The sequence below is a fragment of the Vigna unguiculata genome, chromosome 9 (assembly GCF_004118075.2).
Source record: "Vigna unguiculata cultivar IT97K-499-35 chromosome 9, ASM411807v1, whole genome shotgun sequence".
NCBI classification, from domain to species: domain Eukaryota; kingdom Viridiplantae; phylum Streptophyta; class Magnoliopsida; order Fabales; family Fabaceae; genus Vigna; species Vigna unguiculata.
Window position 1 is genome coordinate 17,962,939 of NC_040287.1, and position 27,431 is coordinate 17,990,369.

Here is a 27,431-nt window from a genome sequence, read left to right on the forward strand (position 1 = left end):
CCTAGATAGGGATTTGATTTGCAAATAATTTTGTTTATTTAACTTGATCGTTGTGTTTCAAACTGCGATGGTTGAAATTATATTTAGGAATATTTTAAATTCGTAACATTTTTAAAACTTGTACAATTATTTTTATTTATTTTATTTTATTGCTAATAAAAAAACTAATAAAATAATAAATCAATAATTTATTTAGCTTAGATATATTTTTCATTTATATATAATTTTTTAGTCATATTTTGAAAATGTAAGATCCACTTTTTCTATACTAAAACTTTGGGTCTGTCTTAACTATTGGGCCTAAGAGCTGACCATAGGGTACCCAAAACCCTTAGACCAGTCCTAACCTCCTCATTCTTGCCTTTTCCAGAAATAGTTTTTCATTTTCTCTCCCTAGCTAGGCTGCTTCGTGAGCTCTGCTAGGGTTTGATCAAGGCTCTTCTCTGAAGTAGCTAAGCTCCATTTACTCCATGTAAGTTAATCCCCAACTGGTACTTTCACTTCCCTAGCTCTGTTGTCGTAGTTCCAACTAGGGTTATCTTGTAATCTCGTTTTGGTTCTGGTGTCAATATTTTTAGCTCGCATCAGTTCCTGGAGCTGTAGTAATCCTCCATTTTGTGTGCTTGTGCCTTTTGCTAGCATCTGTCCAGGTAAGGGAAGCTAGGGTTTACATTTTTTTTATATTCTGCTTATTTTTTGGTTTGTTTTGATGGCTTTGGTGCTTGAATCAGATTGTTGGTTGTATGAAACTATATGGTGTGTATATGCTTGGCTAAAATAGGTGTGGCAGGGCGAACATGCAAGAAATCTGCTAATCTCACCCAAGCGAGTGACCCTTGCCTCGAGAATAATAGGAACTCACCCCTGGTTCTAGCGCGAGTTGTCGCCTAGGCGACTGACTGTGTTTTTGAGCGAGAAGTTGTCTCGCTTAGGCGAGACGCTTTCACTTGAGCGAGAACTCGCTGGAGCCTTGCAGCACACACTATCGAGCTCTCGCCTAGGCGAGAAGGGCTCGCTTGAGCGAAAGTACCCGTTTTGCCTGAGCGAGAACCTTTAGCTCGGCGAAGGCTCGAGCAAGAGGTGTTGTGTTGGCTAATGTTATTTCATGATTATTTTAAATACCTTTTTTGCTCTCAGTATGGGGCAAGACTTGTTATGTATGCTTGAATGGGACTAAATTGCATGTGTTGTTATGTAATGAGCCATGATTGTGTTGGGTTCAACATTGGTATGCATTTATAAAGAATGAGGTCAATGAAATATTGTTATGAAGAGTATGAAATGGAAGAAAAACATGACTCGTATGGTTGGTTATATATTTTGGCATGAGATCTCTTTGAATGATAATATTATGTTGGTTGGAGAGACATAATTTTGGTATGGTCAGGACGTAATTCCACGAAGGTTTCGTGTGGTGCCTCATTCGTCAGGATGTAATTCCATGAATCTCTTGGTGAGATCTCATGGTGGTGCCTCATTGGTCAGGACGTATTTCCACGATGGTTGCGTGTGGTGCCTCATGGTCAGGACGTAATTCCATGACCCCTGTTAGTGGGAGCTCATGGTGGTGCCTCATGATTAGGACGTAATTCCATGAAGGTTCGTGGATGTTCCTCATTATATAATTTAGTAAGGATTGCATCCTAACACTCTAAAGAGTCATTTAGTCTCACGTAGAGCGTACTGACTCATGTGGTTAGAGTAGCAGCAGACCCTAGTCTTTGGTAGGATAATGGCCTTAGATGTTTGAAGGCTAACCTTGTGAGTGGTAGGGTGAAACCCATTGGCAATTAACTCTATAGAGCGGTAAGGCCACCACAAGTACAAGCATCCAATGAATTCGACTGATTATATGTATCCGAATAATTGTGTCTTGAGTCTTAGTGTTTTGCTCATCGGTCATTATATGTTGGGGTGGATTTATGTATGCTTGACTTTTAAACCGTATGTTCAATTGCACGATAAACCCTTTTTACTCTAGCTTACCTTTTATGTTTGCTTGGTGTTTGTGTGTGGCTTTCTCCTTTTGCGATGATCATCAATTTATTGATGTGAGCAAATGTGAGAACTCCTCGTGGTCATCAGGGTGATGAAGATTTCGCTATGTAGCTTATCTTGGGTTGGATCGCCATGTTCCAAGTACTCTTTAGAGTTGTGGCCTATGTATTTGCCTTGCTCCTTGAGCATGCTTTTGGATACTCTTAAACTTCTTTTTGTCTTGTTAAGGCATCATGGTGTGCCTTGTTTTCTGTCCAAATATCATGGATAACGGAGTGACAATTCCACTCCATGATGATGCCCTTTTATTATTATGTGTGATGTTTCATTTAATTATGTTATTATTTAAATAGGTTCTACTTTTGTTTTTTTTTTCAATTTGGTCCTAATATTCGTCAATTTTTTTCAATTTGGTTCTTTTTGCTAACACCATTAAAATAGTTAACGGAATGTGAACAGTAACCGCCATGGCGTCTTTTTGTCATTTTTTAAATTTTTTTTATTTAAAAAATGTACACGTGTCAAGCTCATATTATGCATGTGTCATTTTGTGATTTTTAATTATTTTTTAAATTTAATTTTTTTAATTTTAAAAAAATCCATGTGTCAAGCTAATATCGTGCCACGTGTCAGAATAAGATTTTTATATTCAATTTGGTCCTAATATTCGTTATTTATTTTCAATTTGGTCCTAATTTTTTTTAATTTAGCATTTTTGTTCCTTTCCAAAGACAAAATATAATTTGTATATAAATGTCATATGGATATTCTTATTAAAATGCATATTTTTATTAAATATTTTTAATTTAAAATTAGAGTTGGTTTAGAATTAAATATTTTTAACCTCTTAAAATTTTAAATTAATGGTGTTATTGCTTTTTTTCGTTTTAATTTTAAACTAACTCTAATTCTAAATTAAAAATATTTAACAAAAATATGCATTTTAATATATACAAATTAAATTTTGTCTTAATTTGGAGAGGAACAAAAATGTTAAATTTAAAAATAAAAAATAGGACCAAATTGAAAACAATTAACGAATATTGAGACTAAATTGAATATAAAAAACTGACTATGACACGTGGCATGATATTAGCTTGACACGTGCATGATATTATAATTTGTATATAAATGTCATATGGATATTCTTATTAAAATGCATATTTTTATTAAATATTTTTAATTTAAAATTAGAGTTGGTTTAAAATTAAATATTTTTAACCTCTTAAAATTTTAAATTAATGGTGTTATTGCTTTTTTTCGTTTTAATTTTAAACTAACTCTAATTCTAAATTAAAAATATTTAACAAAAATATGCATTTTAATATATACAAATTAAATTTTGTCTTAATTTGGAGAGGAACAAAATGTTAAATTTAAAAATAAAAAATAGGACCAAATTGAAAACAATTAACGAATATTGAGACTAAATTGAATATAAAAAACTGACTATGACACGTGGCATGATATTAGCTTGACACGTGGATTTTTTTAAAATTAAAAAATTAAAAAATCACAAAATGACACGTGGCATGATATGAGTTTGATACGTGTACATTTTTTAAATAAAAAAATTATAAAAAAAATCACAAAATGACAAGTGGTGGTTATTATTCACATCCATTACCTATTTTAACGGTGTTAGCGAAAAGGACCAAATTGAATAAAATATACCAATATTAGGACCAAATTGAAAAAAAAAAACAAAAGTAGGACCACATTGAAAAAACCGAACGAAAACTAGGACCAAACTACTATTTAGCCAAAATTCTTATTCTGTTTTAAGAAATTTAACGAAATGATCAAATTACATCAATTTTAAAAAATCAGAACCAAATTGAGACTTAAAAAATAGAGGACCAACTTGATATTTTTGAAAAAAAAATGAATCAAAAGAGCAATTCACCAATATTTTGGCATCCACAAAATTTTGGTTGAAGATCCGCTAGTACATGTGGAAATGAAATATATATAAATATATTCAGTTAATATCTTTTTTTTTTCATAATAGGTGACTAAGCCAAAGAAAATATTAATATGATACAATTGTGTTTAAATCATTGTTTTATGAGTGACCGATAATGAAGGACTCTAACTAAGAAGATATAGTATATTCTATAGTTGAAATGTTGATAAATGATGAAATTTTGATGCATTTAAAGATAATAATTAGATGATTTAATCACTTAATTATTAAAGATTAAATAAATAATAAATAATTAATGTTTAATAATTTGAACCGAAGTCTTTTCTATTTTTTAAAATTATTGTTTCAATTTCTTCCAATACTCACCTTCCTAGCATTTTCCATCCCAGAACCATCATGCTCCACACAAAAAATCAGAGCCACTACCACCTTTCCCACATTTTGAATAAAAGGTATTAAAAAAAACTTGCATTGGGAAGAAAAATTATGAAAGAAAGAAAATGCAAGACGAGAGACTGAACCTCTTATTGCTTTCGAAATGGGAAAGAAATGGAGGCTCATAGTGGCAGCAGCGGAAGTGGTTGTGTGATTCACATTTGGCAATGATGAAGGGAGGAAAGTGGCTCTTGTAATGGAGGAGTGATGCAACAGTGCAAATGGAAAACTTTGGTGGGTAGGTAAAATTTATGAAATTTTAAGCATAGTAGATGAATAGGTCTTGGTTATTTAAGAACCGAAGCCTATAATTGTGCAAATATTTTAAAACATGCCACAAATGACATTTTTGAAATTACTTACAAAATTATAGGCTTTGGTTATATAAATAATCGATGCCTATAAAAGTATACGCTTCGATTATTTAAAGAATCGAAGCATATACAAGCATAGCTTCGACCAAAGCCCTATAATAATGAAAAAAATAAAAAAAATAAAAAATGCCACCGCATATTGAAAGGCTTCGTTTTTCTTGAAACCAAAGCATATTAGGTGATTTGAAAACGGTTTTTTTCACTAGTGAATTGTACGCTTTTTTTATGAAAAAAATATGTACTAAAAGTTGATTTCTTGTAATTGTGACACCTCAAATTAGTAAAATCATTCTACAAATTGAATTATTTTAAAGTTGATATTAAGCATAACAAGTATATGTATATATAATCTATGTATTACAATACCTCATAACTTAGATAATAGCATTTTAATAAGTATAGAATGTATTCTAAATTTAGAGGAAATATGTGAAACATAAAGGAAACTATAATATGCAACCTACTTATGTATATACTATTAAGCTATCTTCTCTGCTCACATATAACAAACGATCATTATAAGTGGATAAACCACAACACACGAAAAAGAAAGGATAAGCTAATGATAATTTATTTACATCCATAATACTTATAAGCTCACAATAGAAAAACTACTACCATTCTAATCAATCATACATTCATAACAATACATATCATATTATCAGGATTCCCAATAGACTACTTCTAGACTCAAATATGGATTTTTAAAGAATACATCATTTCAAGGACCACGTTAGATGAAAGTTTATTGCCAAAATACTTTTGGGTTGATGCAGTCAACACAACTAGTTATGTTTTAAATCGTGTGTTGATTAAGCATATTTTAAAGAAAACCCCTTATGAGTTTTTCAAAGTTAGAACGCCTATTTTACTCATCTAAAAGTGTGTGGCTGTAAATGCTTCATTTTGAATAATAGCAAGAAAAACTTGGCAAGTTTGATGCTAAATTTGATGTAGGTATATGATGAATGCGTATTTTTGCCCTCATTCAGTGTTTAATTCTGGGTATTTAATTGCATTTATGTGCTTAAAGAGTTATTTAATTGATAATTCTGATAATTAGGCTGTTTGAGCTTGTGTGATAAAAATGTGTTAAAAAGTGATTTTTAGCTGCATAAATTATTTTTGGATATTTTAATGTTTGTTGATGCAGCTGAAGTTAAGATTAAGCTTATGTAAGGGTGGAAAAATAAATTGATTGAAATTACAAAACACCTTTAAATAAGGCTAAAATCAGCAAGTTCTGGAAAAATCACTTTTGTACCCCATACATTACTTATACACTCCCCTTTTCCAAATGGGTTGCAGAATATCTACTTCTACACCCCTAACTTTATCTATTTTCACCCCTCATACCATTTAAACTCCATTCACTAAGATGCTACCATGTGGCAATCCTCCACTAATTGAGTTGACCAACCAGAAGAAGCCACATGGGCATAATCCTTGCACATGCATGTGAACCAATCGGGGCGTGCCACGTCATCATCTCCTTCATCTCTCACATGAAACCATAACCCTAATTTTCTCCTTTCCTTCCATCACCATGGCAGCCGCCACCCTCTTCGGCAGCAAATTTTCCAAAAAAGAAGCAGCCAACCTTCGCACGCGCACAATTCATTCACAGATTTGCACCTGCGAGCCAGAACAGAAACGTGCACCATCACCACCGCGAGTTCCTGTTCTGCAACAGCAGCCTGCATCGTTTCTGCATCTTCACCAGACTCGAGCCAGCTTCCATCGCGAATCCTTCACGCAGCCGCCTCTGGAGTAGCCACGTCGGAGCAGCCACCGTTCGCCGACAGCCGCGCAACCATGGGAGGGAGAAACATGGAGGCAGAAACCTTAATTTTGGAGAGAGTCTCTGCGCCACGTGTCAACCTCTGATTGCACAGTCAAACTGGTCAAATGTGGTCAACTGGTCAATGGAGCAACCAAGTTGGTAAAATTTGGTCAAAAAGTCAAGGACTGGTCAAAGGAAAGAGGTTTAACTGCAAATATTGATATTTTTTGATGTCTCTGCAAATTTGGACTACAGGATTAAAAATGGCTTATTGAGAAAATTAATGCAAATATTATTTGTTAATAATTTATTAGATATCTTTAAATAATTTATTTATTTATTTATATCATAAATTATTAACCAAAATATATTTGTCAAATAGTTTAGATCTCTCCAAATATCTTTGAATATTTATCTTTATCTTTATTTTAAAAGATATTTGAGAGGTTTTATCAACCGAAAAACCCAGTCCAAATCCTATATAAAGAGACCAAGGGAGAAACAGAAAAGAACAAGCACGAGACTTCAGAGTTTTGGAACCCATAGGGGGCCTAAATTCGTTTCTTTTCTTTCTCTTTTCTTCTCTCTATTCTTCCTTTTATTTTGTATTCCATGGAGTTCTAAACTTCTTGGGTTGATTCCATTGTAATTTCTTAATTGGATTCTAAGGTTAGATAAATTAATTTCTTTGTTCTTTTTATTATTGTTGAGGTTTTCATTCATCTATATATTTTATCTTTAAATCACGTAAGAAGTAAAGATTTTAAATCTATATGCATGTTGGTCATATGAGTCCAAGGGTTTTTAAATTGAATTGAGACTTTACTTTGATTTTATTTAGAAACTTTCATATGATTAAATGAGTTTTTACCAATAATTGAGACTTTACTTTGGTTAAAGGTATTTACTCTAACTACAATTAGTTGAGACTTTACTTTGATTAATTAAGCTTTTTATTTGGTGAGGAGATAAAAGAATAGACATGATTAGGCATAGTAAATTTGATTGAGACTGTACTTTGGTTCAATTTACTGTGGATAATCTAAAAGTTCTCACTTTTAATTGAGACTGTACTTTGGTTAAAAGTGAGAACGCCAACAAATTAATTGAGACTTTACATTGATTAATTTGCAAATCTACAACAATAATTAATTGAGCAATAATCTTTAGATAACCGATGATGAATCTATTTTGAAAAAGCAATGGAATCAATCTATTTTCCTTACTATTGTTTATATCTTATTTTATCTTTTTATCTTTATCCCTCATATTTTTATTATTTTATTTGACTAACCGTTTTGTATATATTTTATAAGAACTAACTTGTTAAAAATCAATTCTGTGTTTGTTGGGAGACAACTTTGGGTTACTTTACCCTTTCTATTTTGTTGACTACTTTCTTAACAATACTGAAGTTGTTATAGATAAGTAGTATTAATTTGATCGTGTCAACGACAGCGTTATCAGTATATTCCTAGGTGATGAGTGCGTATTTTTGCCCTCATTTAGTGTTTAATTCTGGGTATTTAAATTCATTTACGTGCTTAAAGAGTGATTTAATTGATAATTCTAATAATTAGGCTATTTGAACTTGTGCGATAAAAATGTGCTAAAAAGTGATTTTTAGCTACATAAATTATTTTTGGATATTTTAACGTTTGTTGATGTAGCTGAAGTTAAGTTTTAAGCTCATTTAAAGGTGGGAAAATAAATTGATTGAAGTTATAAACCACCTTTGAATAAGGCTAAAATCAGTAAGTTCTGGAAAAATCACTTCTGTACCCCAGTTTTTACTTATACACTCCCCTCTTTCTAAATGGGTCTCACCAAAAACCAATTCTGCACCCCTAATTTTTATTAAGTTGCACCTCTCCTACCACTTAAACTTCATTCACTAAAATGGTGTCATGTGGCAATCCTCCACTAATTGAGTTGACCAACCAGAAGAAGCCACGTGGGCATAATCCTTGCACATGCATGTGAACCAATAAAGTGGTGCCACGTCATCATCTTCCATCTCTCCCACAAAGCAGAAACCCTAGCTTCACATTCCATCACGGCAGCCACCATGGATCTCGCCGGCAACCTTACACCTTGCGGCTGCCACCACCATCCTCTATGCCTGAAACTCGCCGTAGAAAGCAAACAAGCGCTGCCACGTCGCGAAGCTTCATCCCTGCAACAACGTCCACGCGAGCTTCCACCGTCCCAGCAACTGCATCACACCTGAATCACCTTCTCACCAGAAACCACCATGAGCAAAACCTCCATGTCTACGCCATTCACGAACACAACTGCAGTAGCCATGGCAGCAACTTCACCACCTTCCAAGATCTCGCAGCAGCATCACTTTGCAAACACGAGCAACAGCCAGAGTAGCAGCGGAAACCTTCCATGGCACCACTTTCGCCGGAAAACCTCGCAAACCACCGTGTCGTTAGCCACGTAGTAGCCACCGTGAGTTGGAGAAGAGTGTGAGAGTGAAACCCTAATTCTGGAGAGAGAAAGCACTCTGCCATGTGTCAACTTCTCATTGCACAGTCAAACTGGTCAACAAGTCAACTGGTCAAAGTAGCAATCAACTCTAGTCAACTCTGGTCAAATTCTGGTCAATATTGTAAAAATGGTCAAACAAGAGGGGCAGAATTGGAAATTGGACAGAAAATAAGTTGCTAATTAATTAAATAAAGATAAAATATTTTAGCAACCGAACAAATAAAGTCCAAGACCAATTGAAGCCTATATAAAGAGGCCGAGGGAGAAGCAGAAGGGAACAAGCTCGGGACTTCGGAGTTTTGAAACCCTTAGGGGTACCTAATTTCGTTTCCTTTCTCTCTCCTTTCTTCTCTCTATTCTTCTTTTTATTTTGTATTCCATGGATTGCTAAAATTTTTGAGTTGATTCCATTGTAATTTCTTAATTGGATTCTAAGGTTAGATCAATTAATTTCTTTGTTCTTTCTATTATTGTTGAGGTTTTAATTCATCTATGTCTTTTATCTTTGAATCACATAAAAAGTAATGATTTTAAATCTATATGCATGTTGATCATATGAGTTCAAGGGTTTTTAAATCTAATTGAGACTTTACTTTGATTTTATTTAGAAACTTTCATGTGATTAAATGAGTTTTTACTAATAATTAAGACTTTACTTTGATTAAAGGTATTTACTCTAACAAAAATTAATTGAGTCTTTACTTTGATTAATTAAGCATTTTATTTGGTCAGAAGATAAAAGAATAGATATGATTAGGCATAGTAAAATTTGATTGACATTGTACTTTGGTTGAATTTAATATGGATAATCTAAAAGTTCTCACTTTTAATTGAGATTGTATTTTGGTTAAAAGTGAGAACGCCAACAAATTAATTGAGACTTTACATTGATTAAATTGCAAATCTACAACAATAATTAATTGAGCAATAAGCTTTAGATAACCAATGATGAATCTATTTTGAAAAAGCAATGGAATCAATCTATTTACTTTACTATTGTTTATATCTTATTTTATCTTTTAATCTTAATCCCTCATATTTTTATAATTTTATTTGACTAACGCTTGTATAGTTTTACAAGAACTAACTTGTTAAAAATCAATTCCGTGTTCGTTGAGAGACGACTTTGGGTTACTTTACCCTTACTATTTTGTTGACTACTTTCTTGACAATACTAAAGTTGTTATAGATAAGTAGTATTAATTTGATCGCGTCAACGACAGCGTTATCACTAGGTTATGCTACAAATAGTCATGCATATAGAGTATATAATAAAAGGTTAATGACCGTTGAAGAGTCTGTGCATGTAGTAATTGATGAATCTAACTATAAACTATAAGATCAAGTGTTAAAAGAAGTAGATGAGGAAGATATGATCTTGAAAAAGCACTCTAAAATAGTAAATGAATCAACTGAAAAGGAAATTCAAACGATTGAAACAACAATTCATAACAACTTACCCAAGGATCAGATTGCTCCTAAAGGGCTATCAAAGGACAACATCATTGGTGACATTAATAATGGTGTATCCACTAGATGCAAACTTAATTTATGTGCATATGTTGCATTTGTTTGACAAGTTGAACCTAAAAATGTGAATGATGCTTAAATGATAGTAATTGGATTATTGCTATGCAAGATGAACTTAATCAATTCACTAGAAATGATGTGTGGTCTCTAGTTCTAAAACTGATGACATGAATATAATTGGTACTAAATGGGTTTTATAAATAAAATGGATGAAATGGTAATATAGTTACAAATAAAGCTAGGCTAGTTGCTAAAGGTTATAATCAAGAGGAAGGCATTGATTTTGATGAAACTATATGCATTATGGCTAGGCTAGAAGCTGTGAGATTACTATTAGCATATGCTTGCATGTGTAATTTAAATTATTCCAAATGGATGTGAAAAGTGCATTCTTGAATGGTTTCTTAAATGAAGAAGTGTATGTATCACAACCTCCTGGCTTTGAAGATCACCTTCTATCCTAATCATGTTTTCAAATTGAAAAACTTTATATGGTTTGAAACAAGCACCAACAGTAGTATGAAAGGCTAAGCAATTTTTTTTATCAAAAGGATATGCTAGAGGTGTTATTGATAAAACACTCTTCATTAGAAACATGAAAGTGATGTAATACTTGTTCAAGTATATGTTAATGATATATCTTTGGTTCAAATAATAACTCTATGTGTTAAGAGTTTGTTGCAAATATACTAGGTGAATTTTAAATATCTATGATGGGTGAGCTAACCTACTTTCTAGGGCTACAAGTCAAATAACTCAAGTAAGGAACATTTTTAAGCCAATCAAAATACTGTTTTGGCCTGTTGAAAAAGTTTGAAATGGAGAATTGCAAAGAAGCTGACACTTCAATTGCCATGAATTGTTACATGGACTCAGATAAGGCTGGTTATCAAGTTGATTCAACCAAATATAGAGGGTTGGTTGTTTCTTTGCTCTATCTAACAACAAGTAGGTATGATATTCAATTTAGTGTGTGCTCATGTGCAAAATTTCAATCCAATCCAAAGGAGTCACATTACAAAGCACCAAAGAGAATTTTTAAGTATCTGAAAGGGACAATCAATGTTGGATTATGGTATCCAAGTAATTCTAAGATAACTCTTAGTGGATTTTTAGATTCTGACTATGCAGTATGTAAATTGGATAGGAAAAGCACAAATGGAACTTGTCACCTACTTAGCTCAAGTTTGATATCATGGGAAAGTTAGAAGCAAGCTTGTGTGGCACTCTCCACAATTGAGTTAGAGTATATAGCAATTGGTCATGGTTGTGCTCAAATCATATGGCTAAAGCAACAACTCTTGGACTATGGTGTGAAGTTAGTAAAGGTACCCTTGTATTATGATATCACTAGTGCAATTATTCTAACTGAGAATCCAATACAACACTCTAAAACCAAACATATTGAGATAAGACATAATTTTATTAAAGATCATGTACTAAAAGGTGATTGTGAAATTAAGTATTCTCGACATAAAAATTGTCATCTAAGACATTTCTTGCTTGTTAATCTTATTGAATCATGTTTTCATTTCAATTAAATAGCTAAATTCTGCATAAAGTGTGATAAAAAAAATTAATCTGTTAATGATGTGACCCCACTCCATCCAATGGCTCTCCTTTCTCATGTGTAAATGACTTCATATAAAAGCCAAAATTTCACTCATTTGTAGACACTCTTGAAATTTTAAGCAATAGATGCAACTTGAGTTGAGAGCACTCCTCCCTCTATTACCTTTGAGAGTCACCCCTTTCTAGAGATTTCCTGTCTCTACCTTTAGCCACCTTCCTTAGGCTAGCATAGATTAGGAAATCCTATCACCTCCTTCACTTTTCATTGCTTGCAAGTGCCTTCAAAACTTGCCCCCATTCCTTCATCCAATTTCCGCTGCCCATGGAGTTCTTCACGCACCTTTGGAGCTCCACCAGTTAATTCCATAAAATAACACATAGATTTCATTTAAGTTGTCACTACATGCAATATGTGTGATTTGGAATGGTCTTAATCTGTTGATTTTGTATTTTCATGTGTTTATTTTACTTACATTGATTTGAATCTATACGAATTAAATTTAATTGTTTGAACTAGTCAAAGAATACATCATGTGACTCTATATGTATTATGGTAATAGTTGTTGCATCAGCTAAAACTACCTTTTCAAATTTCATTGACTATAAAGCACTTAATTACATGATTCCCATTGTGCATGCATTACTTTGATATAAAATGAGTAGATAACACATAAAATGACTGGGAAAAATCATGCTTTATTATCACTAGAGTTGTCAAAATAGGTAACTTGGCCCGACCCAGCTCGACCCACCACAAGTTGATCATTCAGTGAGCCAACCCAACCTGACTCACTTTTTAGCGAGCCAAAAAAATTTGAAACCAGCCCGACCTACCACGGGTTGGCGGGTGAAACGGGTTGGCTCACAGGTTCACTTAAATTAAAAAATACAATTTCTTAATTTTTGTCAGTCAAAACTAAATTATAATTCTAATTAAAATCTAAATAAACTTTAATACAATCCAAAATAAAAAAATACAAATTATTTATGTGTTGGCTAAAAAAAAACCTAACATTACCCAAATGTAAAGCCCACTTAATAAAAAACACTTGTGTGACCCTTTTATCTACGGGTTGGTGAGCCAACCCGACTCACCACGGGTTCAACCCGGGTGAACCGGGTTCTAGATGAGTCGGGTCAAAAATCAATCCGTATTGAAATTTATAAAAAAATTTCAACCCAACTCGGCCCGAACCAATGGTGAGCCGGGTTGGCTCGCGTGTTCCAACCCATTTTGACAACTCTAATTATCACATACAGATTACAACCTATTTGGTTGGTTTTGATTGCTCATATTATATTGAATATGGAAATATTGTGCAAATTAATTAACTAATTATAAAATTCAATATGTTGATTCTATAAATATTGGTCTTGGCATCATGCATTTGCATTCATATTTGTTAGTGAAAGCCAAACAACATACAAACATGCCTCGTGGTCAAAGAAACATGCAATCTAATGTGGAAATCTCCACACCAACCTCTTTTATTGCCCAAACTCATGGGAGACTTGAGGCTTGGTTCGAAAGCCATGAGGACAAACCCCAAGTTTTCCTCATAAAGATCACATGCAAGTAGATCATCATATGCAAAGTATTATGTTTTTCATGGTTGAGAGGTGACTTAAGGATTTGCAGCAACAATTGAGGTCACAGAAGCTTAAGGCTTTCCTTGAGCTTTTAGGTAAGATCTTTCCATATTTGATGAATGTGTTCTATGCTAACCTCAAATCTAGTGGTGGTGTGCTGAAGTCAAGAGTCAAAGGAGTCTAGAGGGAGATTGTAACATCTCATCCAGATGTTACTTGGACAATATAAATTCAATTAAAACTTTCCTATTATACACATCGGATACCATCAGATTATCATAGGAAAGAATTAGGAAAACATTTTTAAACTTTCCATTCACAATACCTGCCAATAACATCCAAATAAAAGAAAAATGTGCCAATTTTTTTTTTACTAATTAACCTCAATGGTTAATATTATAAAACTAAAACCTTACAAAATTTCCAAAAATTTAACTTAAAATAATTTCTAGATCTATTTACAAAAGCTATCCAAATAAAATCCCAAAGCTTCCCCCAACGCATCTCTTCTTCATCTAGGCATCACCAAAGGAACTTGTATCATTCACTACTCCCATATAACACACGTTATACGATTATCGTACAAACATAAATAAGAGAAAGGATGAGCTAACATTGATCACAAATAACATCAATTAACCAAATAAGTTCTCACCCAATCCAAATAACCTCATCAAGGTACAAATCGTAACATCAAACAGTTAATCACGATTAATTTACATCATCTCACCTAATGAACATTGTAAGATCCGCAAAATTTAATTAATTAAATAATTAATTAATTAATTAATTAATGCGGGTAGTGAGAGCTTTTGTGGCATTTAATACTGACAAGTATGATGTGGAAAAGTACTAACTCAAATGATTGAGAGTACTTGATTGTGTGAGAGGACTTGGGTTTAAGTCATATGTATGCTATTTATGTGTTATTCAATTGATTTTTACTTAATAATATGTTCGATCATGATGAGTGATAATATAATCCTAGAATTATAGGAATTATCACGAAACATGAATTGGTTGAATGGTTGTGCATTGATTTGACATTGGCATTGTTATGGGTTCGAATCTTGGTAGATCCAAATTAAACTTTCTTTTTGCCAAAATTTTCTTTGGCGTGAATGTGAAAGGGCAGAGGAACCCTAGCTGACAAAGGAGCAGCCAAGAGGGGCTAAAAAATAGCTCATAATGATCATTGAATGGCAATTACCATCAACATTATACCTATTTTCGTTTTAGAACATTAACCTACCATTAAGATACCATTAAAAGACCAATTTTGGGTGAGAAGAAAGGTTTCTGAGTGTGTAATTTTTTAGCAAGGTGAGGAGAGGAAATTGAGAGCTATCACTGCATTCAGAGAAGAAAGTGAGTGTGGTTTATGAAAGCAAAATGGGTTGCCATTGTTGATCAAGAAAGACCTCTAGACATATCAATTTTAAAGCAAGGAATCCAGGTTAGGGGAGCTGGATTCGTACATTGTATTTTTTCCCATGTTCTTCTAAATGCATGAACTATTTATGATGAATTCGACTAGCTGTATTTAAATTCTGGGTTTTTGGAAAATTTCAAAAAACCGTCTAACGGGCAATGAACTGTCGCCAGGCGACTCGTGTTGTTTTGGAATTCAGGGATTGATCATAGTTGGGTTGGACTAGAAATTGTTTAATTTATGTTAAATTAATCAACGATTACATTGGGGGAAGTTGGCATGATAAATTAATGAAAGGTGAGATGGGAAATCTGGGTTTTTAGCAAGTGCACTAAAATCTGGGATTTTTTCCAGAACTGGTGCACAGACTGGCGGGATATAAGGTGCCACTAGGCGACAGTGCAGGCTTAAGAGTAGATTATGGATTATGATTGGCTCGGATTGGGTTCAACAGTATGTTATGGGATAAAATGATTATGGGAAATTAGTAAAGAGACAGAAATTGATTAGTTGGGTGTGAGAAATAAGCATGGGTAATGAAGTGAGGTGGAAATTTAAAGTACGAAATGAAATATTGGTGATGTAATTGTGTTAAGGTTTAAATTGTAAAATGTTGTAATGGCTGGATAGGTTCATTATTGGTAGAGTGTTTCTCTTGTTGGTTCTAACTTGGAAGCAAGTTAATCATGACTGTTAGTGAATGATCATATGATACATTAAGGGATGAGATAGTGGGACATGGTAAACCTTGTGAAATGGTTGGACTGTTAGGATTATGACAAAAAATAAGTACTCTTGGGGTATTGTGAAATGAGTTTATGAAGTTGTAGCACTTAATTGAATCTAATTATTAGTTTGGTTTAGAGAAGCGAATGCTTGTGAATTAGTGAAACTTAAAAGAGGAATAGAAACATTGGTGAGAAGTCAAACTAGGAAGAATTGATGCCATTATCCTAGTAGATATCACAACAATTTTTGATGCTTAGATTGCGAGTTGCAATTTATTCTGGGTGCTTAGAAACCAGTACTACAAGAGTACTGGTGTAGCGCCTAGCAGTGGTGTTTGGCCGCCAGGCGATAGCTACCATTATAGTGGGCTTTGGAAGCGAGTGGCGCCTGGCGGTGAGGGTGATCCCGCCAGGCGATGTCTACAACGTCAGTGGGCTTCGAGGCGCGTGGCGCGTGGTGGCACATGTTCCCCGCCAGGTGGTCTAGTAGTGCGTTTTGCCTGGCGGCTCAAGAGCAGCGCTAGGCAATTTAGCTGAGGCAAAAATTGTGCTTGCTTGTTTTAGATGTGGGTGGTCTACAAGGCTTTGAGGATATCTCGAAGGTCGGCTTGCTAGTGTTCCTTGAGTTGTGACTTGGAACATATCCCTTGAGTTGTGGGTCGGGATAGGGGTTAAGCATCTGACATTCCTTGAGTTGTGGCTCAGAATGGCATCTCTTGAGTTGTGGCTCGGGATTGTGGATGAACACGAGGAACTCTTGAGTTGTGGCTCGAGTTGGCGAGTGTTGCCAGTGTGAGTGTGCGAGTTGTGGCTCGTACAGATTGGTCCAGATAGATTGCCCTCCTTAGTAATTAGTTGACGAGTTTGGTAGTCTTGGGACATTACAAACTGTGTTCGTATTGGAAACTCCACCTAGCGTTACAAAGTATGGTCTATAGCAGGTTTCCCGCACGTGCTCTACAAGTTGTGGCTTGTAAGTGTGACAGCAAGTCATCTTGAGATATTCGTCTAAAGATGTAGATCATGGATGACATGGTGGTGGCCATGTGATATGAAATCAAAGGATGGAATTCCTTTGGTGTGTTTATATATATATATATATATATATATGTATATACATATATGTATATACATATATGTATATATATGTATATATATGTATATACATATATATACATATATATATATACATATATGTATATACATTTATGTATATACATATATGTATATACATATATATACATATATGTATATACATATATGTATATGTGTATATATGTATGTATATGTATATACATATATGTATATATATGTATATACATATATGTATATACATATATACACATATACATATATGTATATACATATATGTATATATATATATATATATATATATATATGTATATATATATATATATGTATATACATATATACATGTATATACATATACATATATGTATATACATATATGTATATACATATATGTATATATATATATATATATATGTTGTGTATATATGTTTATTTAACTATTAACTCACCCTATATGCTTGTGTTTGGCAATGATTGTGTACGCGGTACACGGGAGCAGATGGTATTGTAGGGGGATCTGGTGAGGCATAGAGCCGGAGCGGGGGCTAGACTAGGAGAAGTTTATACCAGAGTTTATTATGTTTTTAAATAAATTGTAAACTTTTAAATTATCAGATTTTGGTATTGTAATTGAGTTTTATAAGTAGGAATTTTGGAATAAATTTTGAGGTAATAAATGTTTAAATTTTCCGCATTTTTGAAAAATGGAATTATAATAAATGATGTTTATCCTTATTTCCTTATTTTATTATTTAAATTCGTAATATCCGGTCGGGATGTTACAAACATCATATTGTATAACACGTCAATCCATAACAAATCCTTACACCAAGAAGGATATCAATTCAAACATAAACTTGAACATGCGCGTACATGCACCATCATGAATATGCCAAGCCAGTTACAGGGTATACCAACCAATGTCAATAGAAAATGAATAGTAACTCTCGCACATAAGACTACATAGGATGCCACTTCCCATTACTCTCAAATCGAGCCCCAACAAAGTATACAACTTCCTATTACTCGTATCGTAAGCCTTGACGAAGTGTACCACTTCCCATTAGTCATCCTCGTGAACCCACATCAAGTGAACCTTCCCATTACTCATATCAAAAGCCCTAACGAGATACACAATCTCCCATTAGTCTTATCGAGAGCCCCAACGAAGTACACCTTTAATACAACTATGTAGAGTTACCACACACATCATCATATCATGTCACATTATACCATACCATACATATATGCATATAATCTTCATAGTTATATAAGTAACCACACATCATCAAAGAATTGACCATACATCGTCAACATATCATATGCATTCATCATATAATAACAACACAAGATCATACCATATTTTGTAAACAACATTTTAACTACAACATCAACAAAACATTTTATTTGGTAAACACGTGGCAATCCTGGGTAGTGGCCTGGTGATATTGGAAATCCGGTGTGAGCATGGTAGTTGTGGCTCGTATGGTTGGCTCCAATTGATTAGCAATCACGGGTAATGGCCAGTGATGTTGCGAATCTTGTGTTGAGAATACGAATTGTGGTTCGTATTAGGGAGCTCCACCTAGCGTTATGAATGGTGGTTCGTAACATGATAGTTTTGCATGTGTAATCTATGAGTGGTGGCTTGTAGAGGTCGAACCACGAGTGGTGGTTCGTGGCAGCAAGTGTTATCTTAAGGTCATTATTAGAGTAGGTAGAACATGGATGTACATGGCGGTGGCCATGATTTCTAGTCTCGAAGGATGGAGGTTCTCTGATGAGGGTGTGCTTACATTATGATTAGCTCACCATATCTATTTGTGGTTGGTGATGATCATGTAACTCGTTACACGAGAGTACATGATATTTCAGGTGGAGCTGGCGATGCATAGAGCTAGAGAGGGACTAGTATGGGAAACTTTTTATGGACCATTTTTACTATTTTGTAAACAGTTTATTTATAATTAGATCTTGGATTTTGTTATAGTGTGTTGAACTTATAGATTTTGAATTATGGTACTTTTAATAAAGTTTAAATTTCTTACGTTTTTGGGAAATTTTATTTTATTAGTATTAGTATTACTTATTATTTTAAATTAATTAAATTAGTAATATCATTACACGTACCAACTTGGATTTGGACCGCAAGAACCATGAAGTTGATTTTGCTCTAGAAATTGTAAACTTCTCGAACGATTCACTTTATTTGGTTTTAATTCCGAAAAACTTATCTTTTGTTTTCCTACACTGAATTTATATTTTCTAAGAGATGTTTTTACATTTATGTTCCATTACTTTCTTAATATGATTATTACAAAAATATTATATTTTTTGTGTCTTCTAAGTGAGTACAGAACCCTATATACTCTAGCTGTCTATTTCTCTGTGAACACCGCTTCACGTTCTTTGCAGGATTGCCGTAGTCATGATCGAAAATGGAAGCCATAGAGCTTGTTGTGGCTGTCAATAACATTATCATCGTCCAAAGTGAATGTAATGAAGCATTTAAATTGAAGCAGCTCATGTGTTTGGGTAACTGATTCATTGCAAAATATTTTAAAATTTAATATTTTTTAATTCCAATTTTGATTAAGCATATGCGGTGAACAAATTGGTGGAGAAATTAGAAGCAAATAGATTGTGTGCCATCAATGGTTAGCAATTGGAGTGCATATGCTGAAGTTGATTTGTAGTGCAAGGAAAAGTTTCACTCCTGGAAAACTTTATTTGGTAAGGTAATGTTTTTCATTCAATTTGATGGGTTGATTAGTTCCAAGAAAAATAGAATTGAGAGCGTTTGTTAAATTATATTGCATTTATGACTTCTATATAGATATGTTGTTGATGTTGCAGATCTAGATACTATAATGATGGGATACACAAACATTGTTACAAAGAGCTTCGTGTTTAATAGGACCAACATACATAGACTGAAGAAAAAACTGGGAAGCTTCAACTTCACCCCACTAGTGTTGAAGCCGTGACAGCACTCATGGGAATCATCACTTGAAGCGGCGAAAGCAAGTTTAGAAACGAAATTTTTTGGAATCTATGATAAATATATAATTATATTATGATTTGACAATCACTTTGAAATGGTTTAGATATTTCGACTTTTGGGCCCTTGAAATTGTTAAGAAAACAATGAAATTTCTTCTTAGACATTTTTTGTTCGTAAACTTGCAATTTTTTTTAGAGTTTTATATTTTTTTAATATAATTTAAATTTTTATTATTAAAAAAACTTATATTGAATTATGAAATTATAAATATATATATATATATATATGCATAATAAAAATAATAAAATATTATTAAATTATGAATTATAAATATAGATGGATGATAATAAATAATAAATAATATTATTAAAAAGTATATTTAATAATGATATTTATAAATGTCGTAATATAATGTAAACTATGACGTTTTAAATGTTGCTATTGGCATTAGATTTGTTTTTCAACAAGTAAATAACGTCATTTTTAGTTGTCATTAATTCCGTCTTTCAAACATCATTTTATATCATGTATAAAGTGGGTTTGTTCCGGCGTTTCACTTCAAAACACCATATTATATTGGTGGCGGCAAGAATTATGGCGCTTTTGAAAAACATCATGTGTGTAAATAACTGCATTTAAAAACATCGTAATATACAAAAATAAACGCCACAATTTACATGATTTTTTAGTGACAACCCACATGAAACATCATATGATACTACAATCACAACAACAGAAAAACAAAAATTGCTTTCCAATTTGTGAAAGGCATATATCAAACCACAAACACCACCATTCAGAAGAAGAATTTATGCACAACCATAAGCACAACCATAGAGTTATCAACATAAGCTTGGAACAACCATTTAGAAACACAAGAACAACCAAGGTTAGCTCCCCTTCACTGGAACTCCAATGCTAAGAAATATTCCCGACGATCCCTTCATACTCTTGCCTTCTTCCTACAAAGCTTCTCAATGCTCAGAAAAATTCTTGAAATTGTACCTCCTTCACTCTCACCTTTTTCAGCCGTCTATTAACCTAATTCTCCCCTCCTCTATTCTTTTTAATTAGGTCCCTTATAAAAAAACGAAATTTAACCCTTTAAAAAAAAAGTTTCTACCCACTTATTGTAAGGCCCATTTATTTTCTGCCTAAATCCTTAAGGGTTGCCCCAAAGTTGGTTGGGCCTAGGGCTGGCCCAAAAAGGAGAACCATACCCTAAGTCTGCCCTAGCCTAATCTTTTCTCTTCACTTGCAGAAAACGCAACCGTCAAGCCCCTAACCTCTCCCCAGAAGCTCTGCTAGGGTTTGATCCTATGCCCCTTTCAAGCTAGCCAAACCTCGTTCTCCTGTCACGTAAGTTGTTCTTGAACCGTGCTCTTCGCGTTCTAAGTTGGTTCTCATGGTTCTGCTGGGCTTACTGTAGCAACCTTGCTATTTTTGTTTCTTTATTCACAGCTCTTGAGTCCGTTTTCGAAGCTGTTGGGTTCGTTGAGTTAGGTGTCGAAGTTGTTTGTGAAACCCTTTTCAGGTAAGGGAAGCTTGAGCTTATAGTTGCCTGTAATTTTTGTATGCTTCTGGGTCTGAATCATATGCGTGATGTATGCTCATGGTTGATTGTGTGATAGTGGTGAATACATAACTTCTTTTGGTGTTGCGTGCTGTGTTTTCGCGTGTTGTGCAGTGGTAGGCATTGTTTTTCTCGCCTAAGCGAGTGTGTCTCGCCTAGGCGAGACTAATAGAGGCTCGCCCAAGCTTTTGTGTGCAAATTGTCGCCCAGGCGACTAGTTTTCATTTTGAGCGAGGCATGATCTCGCCTAGGCGAGAATGGACTCGTCTGAGTGAGAATCCATAGGGACCACTGTTCAAAGACTCGAGTTCTCGCCTAGGCGAGGAGGAGCTCGCTTGAACGAGAGGATCTCTCGCCTAAGCGAGAAGATCTCTCGCCTAAGCGAGGCCTTCTAGCCTGAGCGAGATTGGGGCAACTTTTGTGCTATGGTGTGAATGACCCACTGGTATGGTTGCTCTTTGTATGAATTGGGAAGCATGAAATATATGAATTGTTGTTTATGTATGATGTTGGTATTATGGGAACTTTCGGATTGTCTAGTTTTGGAATGGTAGTGGTTCAGTATCTCCTGTGTGGTTTTCCATTATTTATGCTTGACTGTGTGATTTGATGTTGTATGTTATGATGTAATTATCTTGTGCTCTAGCTTACCCTTTCGTTGGTTTGTATGATTGTGTGTGGTTTTCCTCCTTTGCGATGATCATCAATTTTATTGATGTGAGCAGATGTGAGAACCCCTAGTAGTGGCAATGATAGTAGAGATGCAGCAGCTTGATGGTTATGGACGGATATTGGGCCCACTGTGGGACCCATCACGGAAGGAGTTTCATTAGTTATGATGGTCTTGTCTATACAAGGCCTAGAACTATTATTTTCACCTGTGTACTTTGTTTTGGGTCGTGTCAGACCTCTTTCTATGTAAAGGGGCATGTTTGGTGTTCTGTGTACCTTCATACTCCAGACTTTAAAGTCTCTGAATATTCATGTATGTGGCGTTTTATTCAATCTGAGGTTATCTAGTTTTATTGGGATGTTACACTTATTCTATTTTTAATTTTCATCTAATAATATGATGAAGAATTATCTTGTTTCCTTTTAGATTTATGAATATGGTAAAGTTGATTAAGAAAGCATTTCGAAAATTCGCACAGGACATTAAGATAGCATGCTATCTAGATGTGAAGGTTCATTTCTCAAGCTCATGAAAGGGAAAAAAGAGAGTTGGATTCCAATTTAAATAACACATGGATTTAGCAACACTTAAAGAACAAAAATGAAAGAAGAAACAAATGAAATGGAAAGCATAGAAGGTGGTGCAATGGAGGAAGCATGCCACTCATAGGGGGGATCTAAGCCAACCAAACTCTAAAGATGAGTGATGGTGCCGCCACTTGCAAGCAAGATAAGGCAAAGGTGAGTTCACTTCATGGAAGGAGAGCTCACGGTTTTTGGATGGTTGAAACACAAGTTTATAACATCAAATGATCAACCCTTTTACAAGACAAGGAGCCCCCTTTAAATAGAAGTCCATAGGGGTCCTTTAGCAAAAACATAAACATGAAATGGATCAACTAACAAACCCTAATTTCCTATGCTAGAGTGCCACACGACCAAAATGAGAAGCATTGGTTGGTGGATGCATTTCTATAAGGATTCTAGGCCAAAAGAGGAAGGAGACCAAGTAACTTTCAAAGGAATCAACCAAAAAGGCAAAAGGAGACAAGGTACATGTCTACTTTTGCTTTTACTTTATGTTTTTTGCTTTCCTCTCTCTTTCACATCATCCACATGCTCCAATCACCATGCGCCACCTAGCATGCTCTACTTTCTTTTAATTACCTTCAAAAACAAGACAAAGAAAGATTAACATGTTGGTTTAAGTTAAGCTAATCTTGGTCAAAGGTCAACTTTGGGTCAAAGTCAACAAGTCAACCAAAATAAGTCAACTAAAACCAACTTAGGGAATTCAAACTAAAGTAATGGAAAACAAAGATAAAGGTGATGGAATAGAAGACTCCCCTCTAGACATGCTTCTAGTGATCCTTCTTAAGGGTGCTTCTATGGAGGTGTCATGGTTGGTCACGCCTTCATCATAATAGAATGAAAATAAAATAAAATAAAATAAAATAAAATAATTCAGGCCTTCATGTCCAATTAATCCAATTAAACACCTTATGTGCGTCCAGATTCATTGAACCTACCTTCATCTCATCACTTACCCAAAAAACCACTAAAGCTAAAAACTATAAAATATTACAACAAAATACTAGCCAAGATTCAAATCCATTATCTTTCAATTCCAAACACACGCTCCTCACCAAACAAGCTATCACATTTTTCTTCTTAAACATACACACAATAACCATGACAAACATGAACAAGTCGCACATATACCATTAATTAAATCATTAAATTAAAACACACCAATTATAGATAGCAAAAATTGAACACAAGACCTCCCAAACCCAACAAAGAGCTCTAACCAAATAAGTTACACGTTGCTTCCTCTTTCATATCATGACTCATCAGTTTCATATACTTACTTTACCACTCCAATTTCCATTCTTTAATTCTTACTTTTTAATTTATTTTTCCCTGTTCTTATAGAGATCCCCAAGCAAGCAAGGGAGGATGCTACTGCCTTGAGGCAAAAAGGTGGTGAGAGAGAACAAAATTAGGCCCCCGTAAAGGGTTCCTAAACTCCGAAGTCCCAAGCTTGTCTTTTCTACTTCCCCTTAGTCTCTTTATATAGTACTTGGACTACGCTTTTCAGTTGTTGAAATCTCTCAAATATCTTTTAAAATAAAGATAAATATGATTTATCTTTATAGTGATCATGAATATTTAAAAATATTTGGAGAGATATAGCCAGTTTTAAAATTATTTGACAAATATAGTTGGTTGATAATTTTTTATATAATTAAATAAATTAATTACTTAAAGGATATATATGATAAATTATCACCAATATTTGCATTAATTTTCCATATCAGCCATTTGCAATCTGCTCCAATTATCTTTTAAATAATCCAATATCTTGAAGATATATTTGTTTGTTGTAGAGATCTAAGAAGATCTTGCCATATTTAAGAAGATTTGGTAGTTATTATCTTTTGATATTTTTATAATATAATTAAATAAAATAATTATTTAAAAATATCAAATAAAATATCTAAAGACATATTTTCCCCAAATTATATTTTATCATAAATATTTGTGAATTATCAAAGCCTTTTTTTCTGAAAAAAGATAGAGAAAACCATAAGATCCAATTTTTGTTGCTCGTTTCCTCTTCTTGGCTTAGCCAAACTTCTTCAGTTTTTCAAGTTTTTCTTGCCTTATTTCATGCAATGTTTGGCTTGTACTTTTGTGATTTTGATAATTTTTTATTATCAAGTTTATCTTTAAGATGTCATGAAGCTTTAATCAATTTATCTCCACACATCCATGAGCTCAACTTAGCTACACTTGCATTAACATAACTTAAAATATCCAAAGAACATTTATGCAACTAAAAAACTATTTTTAACATGTTTTTGTATCTTATGCTCAATAAATCCGAAATCCCAATTAAATGAATCTTTTAAGAATAAAATTCAATTAAAAATCCAAAATTAAACATTAAATGAGGGCCTAAATATGAACTCATCAATGCGCAAAAGTTATCTCAGGTTTTCACAAGGGATCTTGCTTCATCAATTCAATTCAAAGAATACTTAGTGGATGGATGTCGGCTTCATCAAATCAGGGGGAGATTATCTTAGTGCATGGATTTGATGAAGCTAGTCCATATGCTCATGTGAGATTGACGAAGACTTAATGAAGAGTTGTAGTGATTCATTGTTGCTCAAGCTAGGGGTTATTGAATCTGAAATTGACATGAAGATTGGACTCGATTTGTAGACTGTATGACATAGTGTAGATGTTTTTTTTCTTCTGCTTGTCCTTTTCGATTTGTTCAAAAGGGTTTTAATAGGTTAAAAGGCTTGTTGTGTATAGTTCTGGTATGAATGTATTCAATCAGTTGAATTACTATGCAATCGGCTAATTTAACTTAAGTCAAGTGCACTCAAATTGTACAGATAAATCAAACTATTGAATTCACTTATATGCAGACTATATTAACTGGTTTTTCAAAGAATGGAGAAACTTTTGTGATTTATGACCGCGAAAATAGTGAATCCACTATCACAATCCGATTCCACCATCACCTTCAACTCTCAAGACCGACAAACCACCATCACGATCCGATTCCAGGCTTAGAGAGCGTAGACCACCCTGATTTTCGAGATACGCTCAGCTAAGCGTTCCCTGATCTCGCCTTTTGGAAGAAGCCCTTTAAGCGGACCTTATCCCTCCACCCCGCAAAACCCTAAACCCACCCAATGCCAACATGACTAAATACTGCAAGTATCATCGGAATAATGGCCACCCCACAGATGAGTGTAAAGCACTTCAAGACAAGATTGAAGAATTGATACGCGCTGTCCACCTTCGACGATTCGTCAAAAAAGACGGACCATCCCACCATAGGCAATTCGACAACCGCATCCCCACACGCGATCACCACAATAGTACTCGTCAACCGGATAATAGCCGTAGAGACCACCCACCAACCCATACAAACATCAACCATGTTGATCCTCCCCAATTCCACGGCACCACAAACACCATATCTGACGGGTTCACAAGAGGAGGCTCTACCTCATCTGTCAGGAAGAAGCACCTTAGTAGCATTCAGTCCATCAACCACATCACCCGCTCACACCATAGGCGGAGAATGTCACCCATCACTTTAATTGACACCAACTTTCATGGCGTCGACCAACAACAGGACGACCTCATGGTTATTACCATAGAGCTCGAGAACTTTGCGGTGAAGAATGAAGACTCGAGGAATTTAAATAATTAAATAAATAATTATTTAATAAATACGGGTAGTGAAAGCCTTTATGGAATTAAATGTTAACTATTATAACATGGAAAAGTACTATCTCAAATGGTTTAGAGTACTTGATTGTGTGGAAAGGACTTGAGTTCAAGTCCTATGTATGCCAATTGGGAGCGTGATAAGAAAGTATAAAACTCTAAATTTATAGAAATTATCACGAAACATGAATTGGTTGAGTTGGTTGTGCTCTTGCAGTGATATTGGAGGGTGATGGGTTCAAACTTATATATATATATATATCGTAATGTTTATGAAATGATTGAAATTCATTTGAAACCTAATTTCTGTAAAAAACGTGATGCACGTTCCAGGACCCAGGACCCAGTTTTTGGGTTTCTTCCATGAAGCGCCTGGCGGTTAGGTGTTATCCACCGGACGATGTGAACTGGCTTGTCAAGTTGCTCCATTTTCTTGAACATTGTGATGTTGGTGATGCTTGGGTGGAGTTTTGGATGCAATTGTAAACTTGTTTTTGTGTTACCGTCAAATAATGTATGGATTGATGATAATGGTGTTAACCAGAGTATGATTTGGGAAATTAGGGTTAATATGGGGGGGTTGGAAATTTGAGAATATGCTTTTGTTATAATCGGTTTGTGATGAGTTCTGCTATATTTGAGATGCTCGATTGATTCATTACATATGTGTGTGTGAATTTGTTTATGGATAACTATCTACAAATAAGATTCTTAGTGATATGATATGTATTTTTGTATGAGTTTGGAATTAGGGTTCATGATGGAAATGGAAATGATAAGGTATGGTTTTATGTGTATGATTTAAGTGTGGTTTCATGAGAATAATATTAATTTTAAATAAGCATGAATTTATAAGTTTAATTGAACACTGAAGGGGGTGCCAAAATGCATAACAAAATTGAGGATTGGGGATTTAGGGTTCGTTTTAGTGCAGGAAAAATCTAGGCAGAACCCAAAAATGCATGCAT